Source organism: Megalobrama amblycephala, linkage group LG16, assembly GCF_018812025.1.
Source record: "Megalobrama amblycephala isolate DHTTF-2021 linkage group LG16, ASM1881202v1, whole genome shotgun sequence".
NCBI lineage: Eukaryota > Metazoa > Chordata > Actinopteri > Cypriniformes > Xenocyprididae > Megalobrama > Megalobrama amblycephala.
In genome coordinates, this window is record NC_063059.1 from 19,783,366 (window position 1) to 19,799,557 (window position 16,192).

A 16,192-nucleotide genomic window follows, 5' to 3' on the forward strand; every position below is an offset into this window, starting at 1 on the left:
CTGCATTATTTGATCACAAATATTGTGATAATAATATTGTGAAATATTATTACAATTCAAAATAAGTTTTCTATTTGAATTGAATATATTTTAAAATGTAATTTATCCCTGTGATGCAAAGCTGTATTTTCAGCATCATTACTCCAGTCTTCAGTGTCACATGATCCTTCAGAAATCATTCTAATATGATGATTTCTGCTCAAGAAACATTTCTTATTATTATCAATGTTGAAAACAGTTGTACCGCTTCATATTTTTGTAGAAACCATTGTAGAAGCATTTTTTCAGGATTCTTTAATGAAGAGAAAGTTCAAAAGAACAGCATTTAATTATAATTAAAGAAACTAAATAATTTACAAGTTAATGAAGTACTTCAATGTGTTACTAATACTGCTGTACCCGTTAAACCCAACAGCTAAATAATGTTCTCTCCTGACTGACGGTTGTGCTTTAAATATTGCTGACCTTGAAGAAAGGGTGCATTGACTGGTTTGGATTTGATGGATGACTTACCGGTTTGCACCTGTCACATCAAACTCTATTGTCTCAAATAAAAGTGTGATTCACTGCCGTGGCCATGTTAGCATGTGACTGCGCATGTGTGTCTTGAAGAGTGGTGGATGAAAGCTGAAGCATCACTGTAAGTCTAATTTTAAAAACGCCAACCTGGCAACATGCAGCCTAACAGAGTTTTGATTAGATTTGGGAGCAGAAATTTACATGGAGATCCAATTGGCGGCCAGAACCTGAACTGAGTCATTGGTGAACAGTAAATGGTATCCAACCAAAACATGCAAGTGAGTAATAAAGATGCAAGTGACCATAAAACCCAGTATGCAATGTTTGAAGGCTTTGTAGAAACCAGTTGCCATGCCAACAAACTGGAAATATCACAGAACTAGACCGCTATGTCATTTGCACTACAAACTGGCACATTGACTAACAGAAGTGTCTCCTCAAACTGGCAGCGAGGCTAGTTAGGATTTGGAAAACAGTGTTTGTCATTATAATTCGGAGTTAATGTTCAGTGCATTGCTATTATGACAGTTGATTGTTATTGCGGCAGTTAGGACATTCATGAGCTCCAGTTGGCAGAGCTATTGTGTATTCATTGTGTTTTCCATTAATTATAAGAAAGGCAAAGTTGATAAGCAAATATTTACTATTAACCAAAGAGAAAAAGTCTGGCATACAAAAATGTCATGGGCATAAATTTGGGTATGGATGGCTGGGAATTATGGGACTGTCGATAATAACCTACTGATATTACTGGTATACCTGTATAAATCAATATTTCAATCAATCGAAGTTGTGGCTGAATATAATTGTAGTATATTTCTGTCATGTATGTTAACAATCAGTTGGAATCGGGCTTGGGCAAAATTCAAATTAAACAACTGGTCACCGTTCGATTCATGAATTTAAATTTAATTGGCCACACCCCACAGGAAGTTGTACTGGATTGACAGGAAGATCAATCAATCAATCAATCAATCAATCAATCGACCAAAATATCAATAAATCAACCAATCAACCAACCAATAAATCAACCAACCAACCATCCATCCATCATATCTGTCTACGTGAGGCCATTTTAAAGTTTCAAACATGCTTTCATCAAGCCCATATTAAAGGTTTGTTTCGACTAACTTTGTTTTTCTAGTTAAAAATGACTGTTGAATTTCTTTGAATTTCCATTCTTTTTAATTCTGCATCTTTACATTTAAACAGTTCTGCTATCTCAGTTCAGATTCATGAACTGAATTGGAATTTAAAAGGCATTCTCAATTCAACTCTGAATGCAACAAAACCCTGGTAGAAATGCTGCATAGCCATGTTGTGGCGTGAAGCACGAACCGCTGCAGATGGTGCACAAGGAGTTTGTCCTCAACGTGTTCTCAGAAATGACACAGCAGTACAAGCAACAAATAAGCTGTTCTGCAAGAAGAGGCAATGAGAAAAATCATTTTTTGTCGAACTATATTTGTGCTATGAATATGAACTTCACTATTAACCCTTTGACGATGACACTGGTATGATCAGTCTAGGCTGGGCCTTGGAGCGTAACGGTGCGATTAGAACGTTCAGTGCATCACGTGATCAATGCTAAATTCAAAAGTGCTTTCACACTTTGGCTGGCGTTGAGCCAGAGACAAACACACTCAGCGCTTTTCATATATCACAAATATGCAGTGTTCTTAACCACATAATGTTTATTTTAGGTTTCAGATATTTAAATACACATAAGTACTAACAAAACAATACATTTACAGTTTGTAAAATACACTGATGTCTATGGAAGCGGCAATAATAATCCTTTCCATTATAATTAGACGACACGTTTTAATCATATCTGATACACATTGTGTAAGTAACTTTAAAGTTTGTTCTCCCAGTTCACCGGTCACTTACTTTCATGTATTTCGAGAGAAGTGGATGAATTCAGGTGTTGTAAATCCAACAGATGCAATTCTCTGAACTTCAGTGTAAACTAACATGGCAATAGAGCCCATTATAATCACTGATGCTGTCTACACTGGATACAGTATACAGATGCTCATTCACTTTCTGACATAATCCACACACTTGAGTCTGCCGACAACAGGACAAATGGAAGAGCGAAAGAACGTTTGCTTGTTTAAACAGCTCTATACAGACTTCAGAAGAATCCTAGCATCAGAAACAAGATGATAGTTTATTTTAATGGCGTCCTGGATTGTGTCGGAGGATTATGTTTGTTCGGAGCATTTTATTTTGTCAGTAAGGCACAGTGTAATTGAGAGTTTACAAAGAAACTGTGCAGAGGGTCAGAATGAAGGTTGAAAATAATAATTTTTCCGCATATATATTTGCTTTCTGGGGCCAAAAAATGTTATTAATAGGGCTGCACGATATATCGCATGAGATTGTCACGCGCATTTCGTCAGTAAAGCCGATTCCCTGATTACCGCTAAATCGCCATCACCTGCTTTCAAATGGAGCGGCATTTAATAGACAGAGCCGTAGTTCACTGAAAAGCCACGCAATATCGCGTTCATTATCGAAGGCGATTCATCTGCGATATGAACGCGATATTGCGTGGCTTTTCAGTGATCTACGGTTCTGTCTATTAAATGCCGCTCCATTTGAAAGCAGGTGATGGCGATTTAGCGGTAATCAGGGAATCGGCTTTTACTGATGAAATGCGCGTGACAATCTCATGCGATATATCGTGCAGCCCTAGTTATTAACATTATAAGTGAGGAACTCACTCAAGGAACATAAAATAAATAAAACAAACATGTCATGACCCCTTTAAACCTACTCTAATTTTACATGAATAGTAAACAAACAGTTGAGAATTCGCAACATTCAACATCATCATGCACAAGTTACTCCATAACTGCACCATTCACTGTACCAAAATTGCATTACAATAATCTCCATTTTTATGGTAAAACTGACATTTTTAATGCCTGACAGAATGAGAGACGTCAGAGTGGCTTCTTTCAATCTGTGCCTGACTGTAGAAAGAGAAAAGCACCTACTGAAGTGACCCCCTGAAAAGACCCCCTCTCTTCCCACCCGCCTCCCCCTCCAGAGACCGACATGAGAAGCGCTGGCTGTACTTCACATGGGCCACAGGAAAGTCCTGACTTAAAAAGCACATTTAAGAACCAGTGAAGATGAAAAACACCCCAATTATCTCCCCAACCCCCTGCTGAGCCCCAAGCTGTTTTATGACATTAAAACCTGCTAAATTATGAAACACCACACGGCTGAGGATACAAATGAAAAAACGGGGACTTCTTTTCCGGAATCGTTAGTGTTTGTAGGGTGTCCGCTGATGCTCTTATGATATTCACAATGCTTAGTGTGATGACTTTGCAGTCACATCCCTCACAGTGATGCTGTAGGCTCGCCAAAGGCTACAATAAAATACAAGCAGATAATGACTAAGATATGTCAGCCTAGACAATTCAAACGATATGTGTTGGAGATCTTTTATGAACTATTACAGACATAATGAGCATTTGTTAAATTAATTCCTGAATTAATTAATTATTCATTTGTGTATATTTCCAACTAATTGCAATGCATTTCATAATGTGACATTCAAAAATGTTAATTTCTACGATGGTTAGCATTGAGGTTAAAGGAATAATTCACCCAACAATTACAATTCTGCCATTATTTATTTCCCCAAAGTCATTCCAAACATGTAAGCTGCCTTTTTTAATTGTACAGAAAGCTCTTTTCTATACAATAACAGTTCTTTGTCACTATGTCTGCCAAAATGTACATTAATGAAATGGGCTTTCAAGGTATGCATTTTATATACATTCACTGGGAATCGAAACCCATGACTTTGCCATTGGTAGTGCTATTTGAGTATGCTTAAAAAGCTCAAAAAAGGAGAAAATAATCCAAAAAATGCACCATAGAAGTGGGTCATCTGACTTGTGCACTAAAGTCCAAGTCTTTTGGTTTCAAATAATAGCTTTCTGTGATTTAAATCTGTATTTTCTCATGATCTTCCTCTTCCGCCAAAGCTCTGAAATGGACTACAAATGTAATAAGAGCTGTTTGACTTTATTAATGTTAATCATCATTGGTTCTCATGTGTCTTGTGACCAGACATCATTACAAACCTGCCTACACTGTAAAAAGTAATACGCTATATCTTTATCTCTATCTACAAAAATTTTGGCAACACATGACAAGCAACATTATTACTTCAAATTCAACAAATAGAATTGAGTTAGAAAAATAATCAAATTAATTCCTTAAATGTCAGCCATTTAAAATTAGTAAAATTTAAGTGAAATTTAAACAAAAATATCTGAATAAAAGACAGACGTCAAAGATGAATTAAGAACTCAATGTTTTTATTGCTAGCATTGAAGACACCTGATGAATAACAAGTAGAATTACTGAAGGAAAGAAAAACACAAGAATTAACAGAGATTTAAATGTTGATTTTATTGAAAATGTTTGATCACCACAATGGTGATCAGTGTTTCATTTAGTTGGACAGTTTGATTCTTTGCTTTTTATGTCAGTTTATGGTTTTTTAATGATGTTTGCTAATTTTACACATTTTAAATGGTTGACTTTTAAGTTATTAATTTGATTTATTCTAACTTAATTCTTATATTTTGAATTTAATTAATAATATTGTGTGTAATCTGTTTTATTAAGTAGATAGAGCATATTACTTTTTACAGTGTAATAAACTCTACATTGAGTCAAGAATTGCAGAGAAAAAACACTTTATTATTTTTTTTAGCCTTCTCTATGCATTCTCTATGAACCATCTGGATGGAAAAGATCTACACTACACTCATTCAAAAGTTTGGGATCAGTAAGATTTGTTTTTAAAGTTTTTTTGTTTTTATTCAGCAATGATGCATTAAATTGGTCAAAAGTGCCAGTTATATTTCAAATAAAATGCTATTCTTTTGAAATTTTTATTCATAAAAAATTATCATGGGTTCCACAAAAACAATATTAAAGACACCCTGTGGTGAAAATCAAGTTTTTAATGCTGTTCATATGTCTATGTGGTGTTTTTAATATGTTATAAGACAAACCATGTGCAAATTCATTAGTCAAAACCATTGCTGAGTATTTTCTCTTTAAATCTCCAGTGAACTAAGACAGTCTCAGAAACGTGGTTTGAAATCCCTGGTGTTTCTGACGTCACAAACTACCTTGTAGCCAATCACATCAACATGAGGGGTGGGGTTTAGCATATCATTAACTGACCGTGCAAGGGAGTCTCAAAAGAAGCCAGGTTTTCCTGGTATAGTTTTCTGTTGATATGAAAAACCGGGTAGATTTAGCAATATTGCGTGTGTATTACGATGTTATGGATATGATGAACTATATGCCTTTCTCCACTGACGTTCTGAGTTGTTCAAAGCGTTTCTAAGGATACTGATTGTTAGAAGACAGCTGTCTGACTCTGAGACGAAGAAAGGGCACATGGTTTGTGTAACATTAGCAACACATTATTAGCTGTTTGATAACGTAACAAACGCAAAAAGCTAATCATATTAATTACCATTATTATGTTTCCAACATTGTAAAAATCGCAACTACTGTGCAGCGTTTACCTCAGTAAGTTGACCGAGTGGATCTCTGAGCTTGTGCGAATAAGTGGAGGCGGGGATAATTAGCATATTCATAGATCAGCATACTAAATGAAGCAAGGGTGTAGAGTTACATTCTAGCTATTTTAAGGCATGAAGAAATTTTATTCACAGGAAAAAGTGTTCAAATATGTCATTTTGGTGATCAAAGATGAGTTTTGAGGGATAAAATGATTGACTACTGGGGGACTTTAAGAAGCACTGTTTCTTAAGCATCAAATCAGCATATTAAAATGATTTCTGAAGGAGTAATGATGCTGAAAACAAAACTTTGCAATCACAGGAATAAATTAAATTTTACAATATATTAAAATATAAAACAGTTTTTTAAATGTCAATAATATTTCACAATATTACTGTTTTACTGTACTTTTTGATCAGATAAATGCTGCCTTGGTGAGAATAATTTAAAACATCTCCACCCCACATATTTGAACTGAACATGAGACTGAATAATGTTTAGGTTCAGGGACATAGCAAATTCTGCCTAAAGTATGTGTAGTCATGTTTTATTTAAATATTTAACTACCTGACCATTTCTCTCAGTGAACATTCTGAGAAAACATTGTGTTTGCTTGTTTAAGGTCTTGTGGCTTTTCTCTTTGTCAGGGTGAGGGCTACGATCTGTCAGGTCTTCCCACCAGATTACACACTTACACAAGGGTCACGGAACCAGGTCTCTGACATCTGTCACACACACAGGGCTTCCTGCGGACAGCACTACAAGACAGGAAACAATTCAAGCAATCCTACCCAGAGGACATCTGATCACATCCACATGCGCAACAAATAATCTATCTTCACAATTCCCCAAAGACAGAGAGCGAGTGAAGAGCAGAGAGAGAGAGAGAGAGAGATTTATTAACAGCCATAGGCTATTCAGGTCTGCAGTTGTTCAACGATAAGTCCGCTGATAACCAGTCATTTCCTGAGAACAGACCATACAGTGCGCACCACTTTTGTGGAAACTGCAGAATTTCCATTTCCAATTCTAAATCCTTAGACACTGTACGATATTTAACCCCCACGGTCCAGGGCCAGACCGTATCAGCACATCCCCATTGGCTGCAGCACGCAGGCTAAAATCCAATTTCAATGATAAGCTTCAGATTTGCCGTGAGGGCTGGAGTTGCGTTCCTCTCTGGTTTGCACACGTTTATCCAAGAAAAGGGCAACAGAAATGGATCGGAAGTGGCAAGGGGCATGGAGGCTGTGTGGGTGTGGATGCAAACGAAAACAGGTGTTGAATGATGATACACTTCATGTTCACACTCCTTCGCTTAAGAACCACATCTTGCTTTCCAACCCCTGATCCCCAAACCAACTACTTATGGCAATAAACCACATTCTATGGACGTGAGATTTACACAAATTTGGCAACTGGCAATTAATTTTGTGTTGTGTAAAGAATATGTGTATGCAACGAGTAAATTGTTTCTTTATGGACATTGTCAACATACAAAGAACTGCTGCAACAAAGTTGAAGGCACACAATTAACTAAAATGCTCTATAATTAGCTGTCCGATTGTGATTTTTGACTCCTGTGTCACAAGTTTACAAGTAAACGGCGTGGAGTAATTGCGTCAGCTTCCACAAAACATTATAATTTGGCTGCAGCAGCATAATTTTTGCAGCAGATGTCTTACATCAGAACATTTTCATCTGTTTCAACCATTATGTTCATACATAGAATCAATACAGAACTTTTTCACCAATGTGACAACAAATTAGGCTAACAAATCAGCTTAAATCAACATGTCCTTAAAAAGCTACATGTGACCATTTCAACATTAGGTTCTGTTTACATAGTGGTTGACTGATATAAATAGTTCGGCCATGAAACTCTATTCGCGTTCTGATTGGTTGTTTTAATTTAACTTCTACAGCCAATCGATTTCACATATCCATTACTACTTCCCTTTATAACCACGACACATCCAAATCAAGTGTGCTGCACAAGTCCTGAAAAGTGAAGCCAAAACGTTTCAATCGCCCCCAGGTGGCTGGATGCAGTATAGCTCATAAACCCCGCCCTCTCCATGTAAGCGAATGGGAAGTGATACAATCAAATTAAATAATTTTTTTTCCAAAGATGGTTTCTGTCATTTTAGGTAGTATTTATCACGCTGATGTAAATTCAAGTGTTCATTTTTTTTAAATAAGTTTTAAATAAGTTAAAAACAGGGGTTGAACGTCATGATTGACAGCTGAGATTGATAGCTTCTCTGAGCTAAGTAGTCAATGAGTCACCAACAGACTTTTTTTAGGATTTTTGGGAGGAGATTGGAGCTCCAACTCCAATTTCAATAACTGTTTATTTCACACAGACATAATGAGTTGTTCTGCAGTAAGCTGTACTAACTGATTCTGCAGGAGTGTGGGCGGGGCCTTGATACCGCAGATCCACTTCATGCTCACTACTGACTCGGGTTCCAAGATGTCAGCACCATATTTGGACATTGGCGGCTTCACTTTTCTGCACTGGTAGAGAGTGAAGGTGCATCGTCCATCTTTTTTAAAGTCTATGATCCAAATGAAAATGCTAACTCTACTTGTTATGTAAATTCTTATTCTAGCCCTCCACCTCCCCAGCACCACCTGCCTATATCTCCTACAGGGGGTAGCAGCAGCATTTTCCATTCATTTTATGTTCTGAGTACATAACAGAAACAAGTCATACTTTCTCTGCAGCAGCAGCAGCAGTGTAGCTCTAGTCCACCAAGACTAAACCTATATGTACATTCCATTTACATTAATAAAATGTTTTATAAACTATACCAAGAGTTGTCATGACTGAAATGCAGTTTTCAATGGCCAATAGTGATCATGATAGCAGGGCATTCAAAAGTTTGTCAGCTTTTAAAAGAATATAATACTTTTATTCTGTAAAGATACATTAAATTTATGTAAAGTTACAGAAAAGACTTTTACATTGTTACAAAAAAAAATGTAAGCAAAACTTTATACATTTTAAAGGCTGTCCTTTTTAATGTTCTATTAATTAAAGAAACAAAGAAAAGTACGGAAGAGTATTAGGGCCAAGCAATAATAAAAAAATAAAACCATCTCGAGATTAAAGTTGTTAAATTTCGAAGAAAAAAGTCGAAATAAAATGTTGAGAACAAACTCATTAAACTATGAGAATAAAGTCATTAAATTACGAGAAAAAAGTCGTAATTTAACAAATTTGTTCTCGTAATTTAACGACTTTTTTCTCATAATTTAATGACTTAATTCTCAACATTTTATCTCGACTTTTTTCTCGAAATTTAACAACATATTTTCTCATAATTTAATGAATTTGTTCTCATAATTTAACGACTTTTTTCTCGTAATTTAATGACTTTATTCTCAACATTTTATCTCGACTTTTTTCTCTAAATTTAACGAGTTTTTTCTCGAAATTTAATGACTTTATTCTCAACATTTTATCTTGACTTTTTTCTCTAAATTTAACGAGTTTCTTCTCGTAATTTAACAAGTTTATTCTCAACATATTATCTCGACTTTTTTCTCGAAATTTAACGAGTTTTTTCTTGTAATTTAACGAGTTTATTCTCAACATTTTATCTTGACTTTTTTCTCGAAATTTAACGAGTTTTTTCTCAACATTTTATCTTGACTTTTTTCTCAAAACTTAACTTTAATCTCGAGATGGCTTTATTTATTTATTATTAAGTGGCCCTAATCCTCTTCCGTAGAAAAGTATTATGGTTTCTGCAAAATAGCAGCACAATTGTTTTCAACATTAATAATAAGAAATATTTCTTGAGCAGCAAATCAGCATTAGAATGATTTCTGAAGGATCATGTGACATTGAAACCTGGAGTAGTGATGCTAAAAATACAGCTTTTTTTTCACAAGAATACATTACACTTTAAAATATATATATGTAATATATATATGTAATATATTACAATAAAAAAACAGTTATTTTTATTTGTAATAATATTTCACAAAATTATTGTTGCTACTGTATTAAAAAAATGCAGCCTTGGTGAGCACAAAAGACTCTTTTCAAAAAAAAAAAATATTATAGTACAAAACTAAATTCAATTATAGCTTGTACAGAAACTTGCTGAATTAACTTATTTTACACAACATTTACTCAAAATGCATTAAAAATAATCTCAAAATATTTGGAAAAATGGCATTAAATTTACACCAGAGTGTCTATTGCATATCGCCTTAAGATTTATCTAGAATTAAAAGAAGACCTATAGATGAAATTGTTCAATTATAAGGGCATGACCATATCCTTTTGGCCACGTAGTGTATGTCAGATTACAAAATTATATTTCCAAACACCACCAGCCTGTTCCGTCACGCATTTCCTGTCAGACCTCCTGTGGACTTGCACACAGTAGAAAGAGAAAAAATGAGATAGAAGAAGAGATGATAATCTAGCGACTTTGGCTCTGGTCCAGAACTGTCTATCGAGCAACACTCTCTAGAAATTGGCATGCCAGCGAAGAACTCACTGAGGTGAATCACATGACATTATGGAGGTCACGCATGGGTCCAGCCACCTAAAGAGCCCAGATACAAGCAAGAAATAGAGTATTTTACAGACCACTGGTCCACCTGCTTCCTTCAGAACCCTCAAATTCAGTTTTAATCGAAACCCATGAGTAATACAATTCACAGGACTTAAAGCTAGTCACACTTGGGCTGCCAAAGAACCCCTAGAGAGGCACCAACAAAAAAGGGCACCAAAAAGTACTTTATCATCAAATGAAGAGTGTGCTGGAACGCTGAATTTTAAATTACAGCACCTGGCTGGATAACAGCGCTAAATGAGATCAAATTGACAGCCCAAATACCTTGGAGACCATATGTCTTGCATGGTTCACACACATGCAAATGTCACGAGAGGCTTTACAATCACTTTGGTGGCATCTGTTCCACTTTTTTTTCCCTGAAAGCACGAATTGTTTCATACTCTTACAAAGAAAATGAATGTTGATCTTTGATGAAGATGCCTTTCATTCACCGTGATTAGAAAACACTCTCAAAAAGGCAAAGCTCAACGTCTTCTCACCATCGATTTTAATTGAGGCTTGATTACATGTACAATGAACAGTACCGGGTCACGCTTTTTGATATTTGAAATATTTTCAGCTTTATTGAAAAACCACACTGGGTTGATTTCTCTTGGGCATAGCACAGCACAGTACAAAAGACTATATTACAATCACTGGATTAAACAAACGCGGCACGTTGAGAGAGATGATTAATTCATGGAGGTATTCTCCATTTCATACATTTATGAAGGACATTACCCGTTAAAAATACATTTATGTATTCTGAGCACACCTGACTGTTCTTTGAAACTTTCAGCATGGGCCAGCTCTCACTTCAACACAATGAGGACTGTTCTCAAGCTCTGTCTGGGCTTTTACAGACCCCAAGCCCCTTTTAATAGCTCAAAAATAGGTTGATGTATCAGATCGCTACCTTGCAATTTCATAGGGAATGATTATAAATGAGATTTCAACTTCAAATCAGGCTTTAAAAGATTGAAAAATTCTCAGAATGAGTTAGACTCATGCAATGCTTTCAGCACCAGAGTCAGCTCCCAATTTCATAGGCTCAAGATCTGAGTATAATGTGCACTAGCTTTAAAAAAAAAAAAAATCTAAATATGTTTATGTAAGGTTAACACTCCTAATTTTGTGATAACTTGCCACCAATTAAAAAAAAAAAAAAAAAAAAAAAAAAAAAAAAACGATGTCAATTATTTTTCTCCTGGTTGGTGTCACAGACATATGATTAAAATATATAAGATTTTATACATAAGAGTCACTATTCCGAAAAGCGCATGTCTACTCTGTGGTGAAAAAAGTGGGCTAAAGCTTCAATAATGTCTGTCTCTTGGGGTTTAATTAGTCTTTAGAGGAAAAGATGTGAAAAAATACAGAACATGAGGGTCAAACGGCTGATCGCCAATAAGCTGTGTGATTGTACGCTGTTTCAGCAGTCCACCGTTCTGCTCAATGCAAGTCTAAGCAAAATTCTGATCTCAGGGCCAAAGTGTCTGTCGTTCACTTTCACTGCAGATGCAATAAGACTTTCAAATGAATCACAACTGTCTCTGAGTATATCACAGTATGCAAAATTACTCTTTACTTCCAATACAATTAATTTGTATGTCTTGAATGCAGCATGAAACCATCAGCATCCTTCTTAAGGCTGGTATATATACTTTAAATACACATTACAGCACTTCACAAGCTTCTATAAAATGTTCTTTTTCGCTCAGAATATCTCTCTGATTCATGCAATACATGGCCAATAGAAAGTTCGTCCATTCTCAAATCCCTTTAGGCTGAATTGGACAAATTGCATTAAACTTCTTTTTTAAAAATCAGATCCGAACCCCTAAAACACAAGACATTCTGCTGGTTGACTGAGAGGCTTCAATGCACAAAGCTTTTAAAACGCAATAATGAAAATAGAATATCTTACCCACTTTCCTGATCACAGACGATGCTTGATAATTCCAAGAACAGAAGTGCAACTACTCTTCCATCTCTCCAATGAGCCGTGCGTAACTTTCCAAGGGATGGTCAGCACTTGGAATTTAGATGCGCTGGGAAACAAGGTGAGCTTTAGTTTAGGGCAGTTCAGCCACACAAGGAAAGAAGAGCGAGACGAGCACCGGAGTGTGCCGGTGGATAGTGTCTTTTTTCCGCGCTCTCACGCGCTGCTGATGCGGTGCGTGTGCGGTAAAGCAGATCTGTCCACGCGCTGTCACTGCGCTCTGCCTCCCCGGGTCCTAAAGCTGAACCGCAGCGCCACTGAACTTTGAGTTATTGCACTACGAGCATTGCATTACTTCATCCTTCCACCGTTTTTATTATTAATTTACCCGAATGTACTATACAAGTACAATCAAACTGTTTTATAAATAAGTCCAGTGACAGATTCAGTTATAGAATGTAGCTAATCTCGAAGCTGTAAAACGAATCACAAAAAGGATAGTTCGGATTTTAACACACCAATATAATCAAAATAAGAGTTTTTGGTTCATGTCTCGCAGCTTTGAGGAAATATACGAGTGTAGGCCTACGCCAAATAGTTGACAAAAGTAATTTTTAGCAGATATAAGCATTTTAAACCAACAGTCTCACTCTCAAGAGAAAACAGAACAAGAATATTGATGACTCATCTTGCATTAGACAGATATGTGTCCAATCAAACGCTCTGCTCCAGCTTATATGAAGTTGTTTACAAACTAACGCCGTGGGCCTTCACGTGCTCTCGGAATTATCGTAAATATAAGTTTCCTAGGTAAAAATTAAACCTCAACGACTTCCCATTTCGAAACTTGAATGCTATGAGCTCGTAATCACAACGTCAGAAGTGGGAATTATCAAATTTCCGATAGCACGTGAAGGCAGCATTACATCCGGGTAATTCTCTTTACGCCCTACCGCTGCGACAAAGGTAAGGCCAAGACCATCGATTATCTACAGGTAGCCTACGCAGTTTCACCAGTAGGACGACGAACAGTTCGGCTAATAAACTAAATGACACAGTAGATGGATTGTTTATTCTGATTATGAATAATATGGAAGAGTTTATTGAACATTGAACATGTGCTGTCTAATAATGTGTTTTTGTTGAAGTTAGTTATTTTCATTCATTCATTCTTTTTGTTTGTTTGTTTGTTTGTTTGACCTCGTAATCCATGGATTTAAGTTGTAAATTTCCCCCCAAAAGATTCTGATTCAATGACTTAGTAAAATAGCTAAAATTGGCACATAACCTCACATCATTTGAACTTGATAGAAGTTGCTACATTTCTTGGCAACCATAAACAACCTATACAGTTATTCTAATATTATTGTCAATAATATGTCAGTATTTATTGAAAATGGGTGTCTTTTATCATATTGCTGTTGTTGTCATATTAAGCAATAAACCTCTGAGGCCATACAACACAGGTATTTTGCCACAATCAAGTGGGTTTATTGCCTGTAATGTAAAATTTTCCAGTCTCTTGCATTGAATGTTACTCATAAGTATCAGTAATCATTGTACTATATCAGCTTCAAGATTTGACAGTGATTTTGCATTGTGTCTTCTTTGGAACTGTTGTGAGTATCAAAATGATTTATTATTTAGGATTTCTATAGTTTCAATACTTAATTATATGGTCTTTCGAACATATTGCCTTTCAAGTACAAGTCTAGCTTTAAGTCTAGTGTTCTTTATTTTGGCATGTTTAGGGTGTTTTATTTCCAAACTCTTCACTTTTGAGGTGGGTGTGCAGGGTAATTAATCATGGGCATCTAGATCTTAAATTAGAAGTGTGACTCCTCAAACATGCAATATGAACAGACATTTAAAGGATTAGTTCACTTCAGAATTAAAATTTCCTAATAATTTACTCACCCCCATGTCATCCAAGATCAGTCAAAAAGAAATTAAGGTTTTTGAGGAAAACATTCCAGGATTTTTCTTCATATAGTGGACTTTGCTGGGGTACAACGGGTCAAAATATACTTTTTAACCACAAATGCTCGCCTTGCACTGCTCTGCGATGCGTCACGCATTACGTAATCATGTTGAAAGGTGATGTAGGAGGAAGTACTATGGTAGGGCGAAATCTCATTTTCTCCTCCAACTTCAAAATCATCCAACAACAGACCCTTTTTCCTCATCTGGGATCGTGTAGAGCCCTTTGAAGCTGCACTGAAACTTCAATTTGGACATTCAACCCGTTGGTAGCCATTGAAGCCCACTATATGGAGAAAAATCCTGGAATGTTTTCCCCAAAAACCTTAATTTCTTTTCAACTGAAGAAAGAAAGATATAAACATCTTGGATGACATGGGGTTGAGTAAATTATCAGGAAATTTTCATTCTGAAGTGAATTAATCCTTTAAGTTATTAACACTAAGTCATTCACACTTCCAAGTCTTTGTCCGCAACATAAAGTTGTTTATTTGTGATATGGTCAACCCATTTAAAGCTACTTGGCATTTAGGGACACCGACTTGTCATTCATTGGCAGGACCAAGCGATCCACACAGAATTAAACAGACCTTTGTGCTCCAGCCACCCACGCCATACATTTGCCAGGGCTGACCGTTGTAGGAGTGGGGTCACGTCCAAAGGGACTGGGAGGGACGCCCGTCATTTCCAATGCGCTGCCACTCACCTCATCTGACAATATAGAGAGACACTCCATCCCGTCTAATGTTTGGCGACCCCAAAGGCAGGTCAGTCTGCGAGCACCGCTCCCTTCGTCCGTGATTAAAACCTTCATCAGATGCGCCCTGAGCTTCAGTTTTGAGTCCCTCACATTAGGCAGTTGTAACTACATTATTGAGTAATTACTTTCAAGGTCTCAGTGTTTTCACGGTGTCAAGCCACAATGATGGATGAGTGCGAATATCAATAATACTGTGTCTCTCAAACCGAGACTCTCCTGAGAAATTTGATGAACCTAATAAAGAGTGCCAGAAAAAACTATAAAACTCCCTGTAAATAAATAATTCCAATACTCATCGCAGATGAAATAACAGTCTTGAAGTTGATGTGCTGTAAGTGAGTTGTTTCTTCAAGCTTTAGATGACAGTTATGTGATTATGAGTGAACAAAAGGTTATTTAGAATGCATAAAAACTGATTTGCATGCATGTAAACAATTCAAAAATCTGCCAAACAGACTGGCAGAGCAGCAGGCAGGTGTACGAGACAGCAGTTGGTAAAAGCAGTGGTCAAGGGCATTACAATAGCAGGCAGAATGGACTTCCACACGCATTTGTTGGCTCCATGTTAGGTTTTTCTTGAGGCTTTGAAACGCTCCCTACAGCTATCAAAAGAGATCTAAGCTATTGAAATGGATTGCTTGGAGAGAAAGGGTATGTTGTCACCCTGCTGATATTTGCACAGGCTATACCCCAGTTTATTCAGGAACACATTTCTCATTTCCAGGCCTTTTCTGTAGGGACAAAGTTTCCATCTGAAAACTTCATGTAGTGCATTGCAAAAAAAAAAAAGCTTCATGCTGTTTGGTAAGACAGCTGGTTAGTGGGAGAGGGTGA

The 16,192-nt window shown here is 36.5% G+C and overlaps 1 protein-coding gene across 1 annotated transcript in view; it reads right to left on the reverse strand.

Moving 5' to 3' along the window:
• robo1 (roundabout, axon guidance receptor, homolog 1 (Drosophila)) overlaps window positions 1-13,503 on the reverse strand; it is a 365,788-nt gene extending 352,285 nt beyond the window's left edge. Inside the window, 1 exon segment of the mRNA XM_048160983.1 lies at window positions 12,604-13,503. The gene's annotated coding sequence lies outside the window, so the exon portion shown is untranslated.
• Between the last annotated feature and the right edge of the window lie 2,689 nt (window positions 13,504-16,192).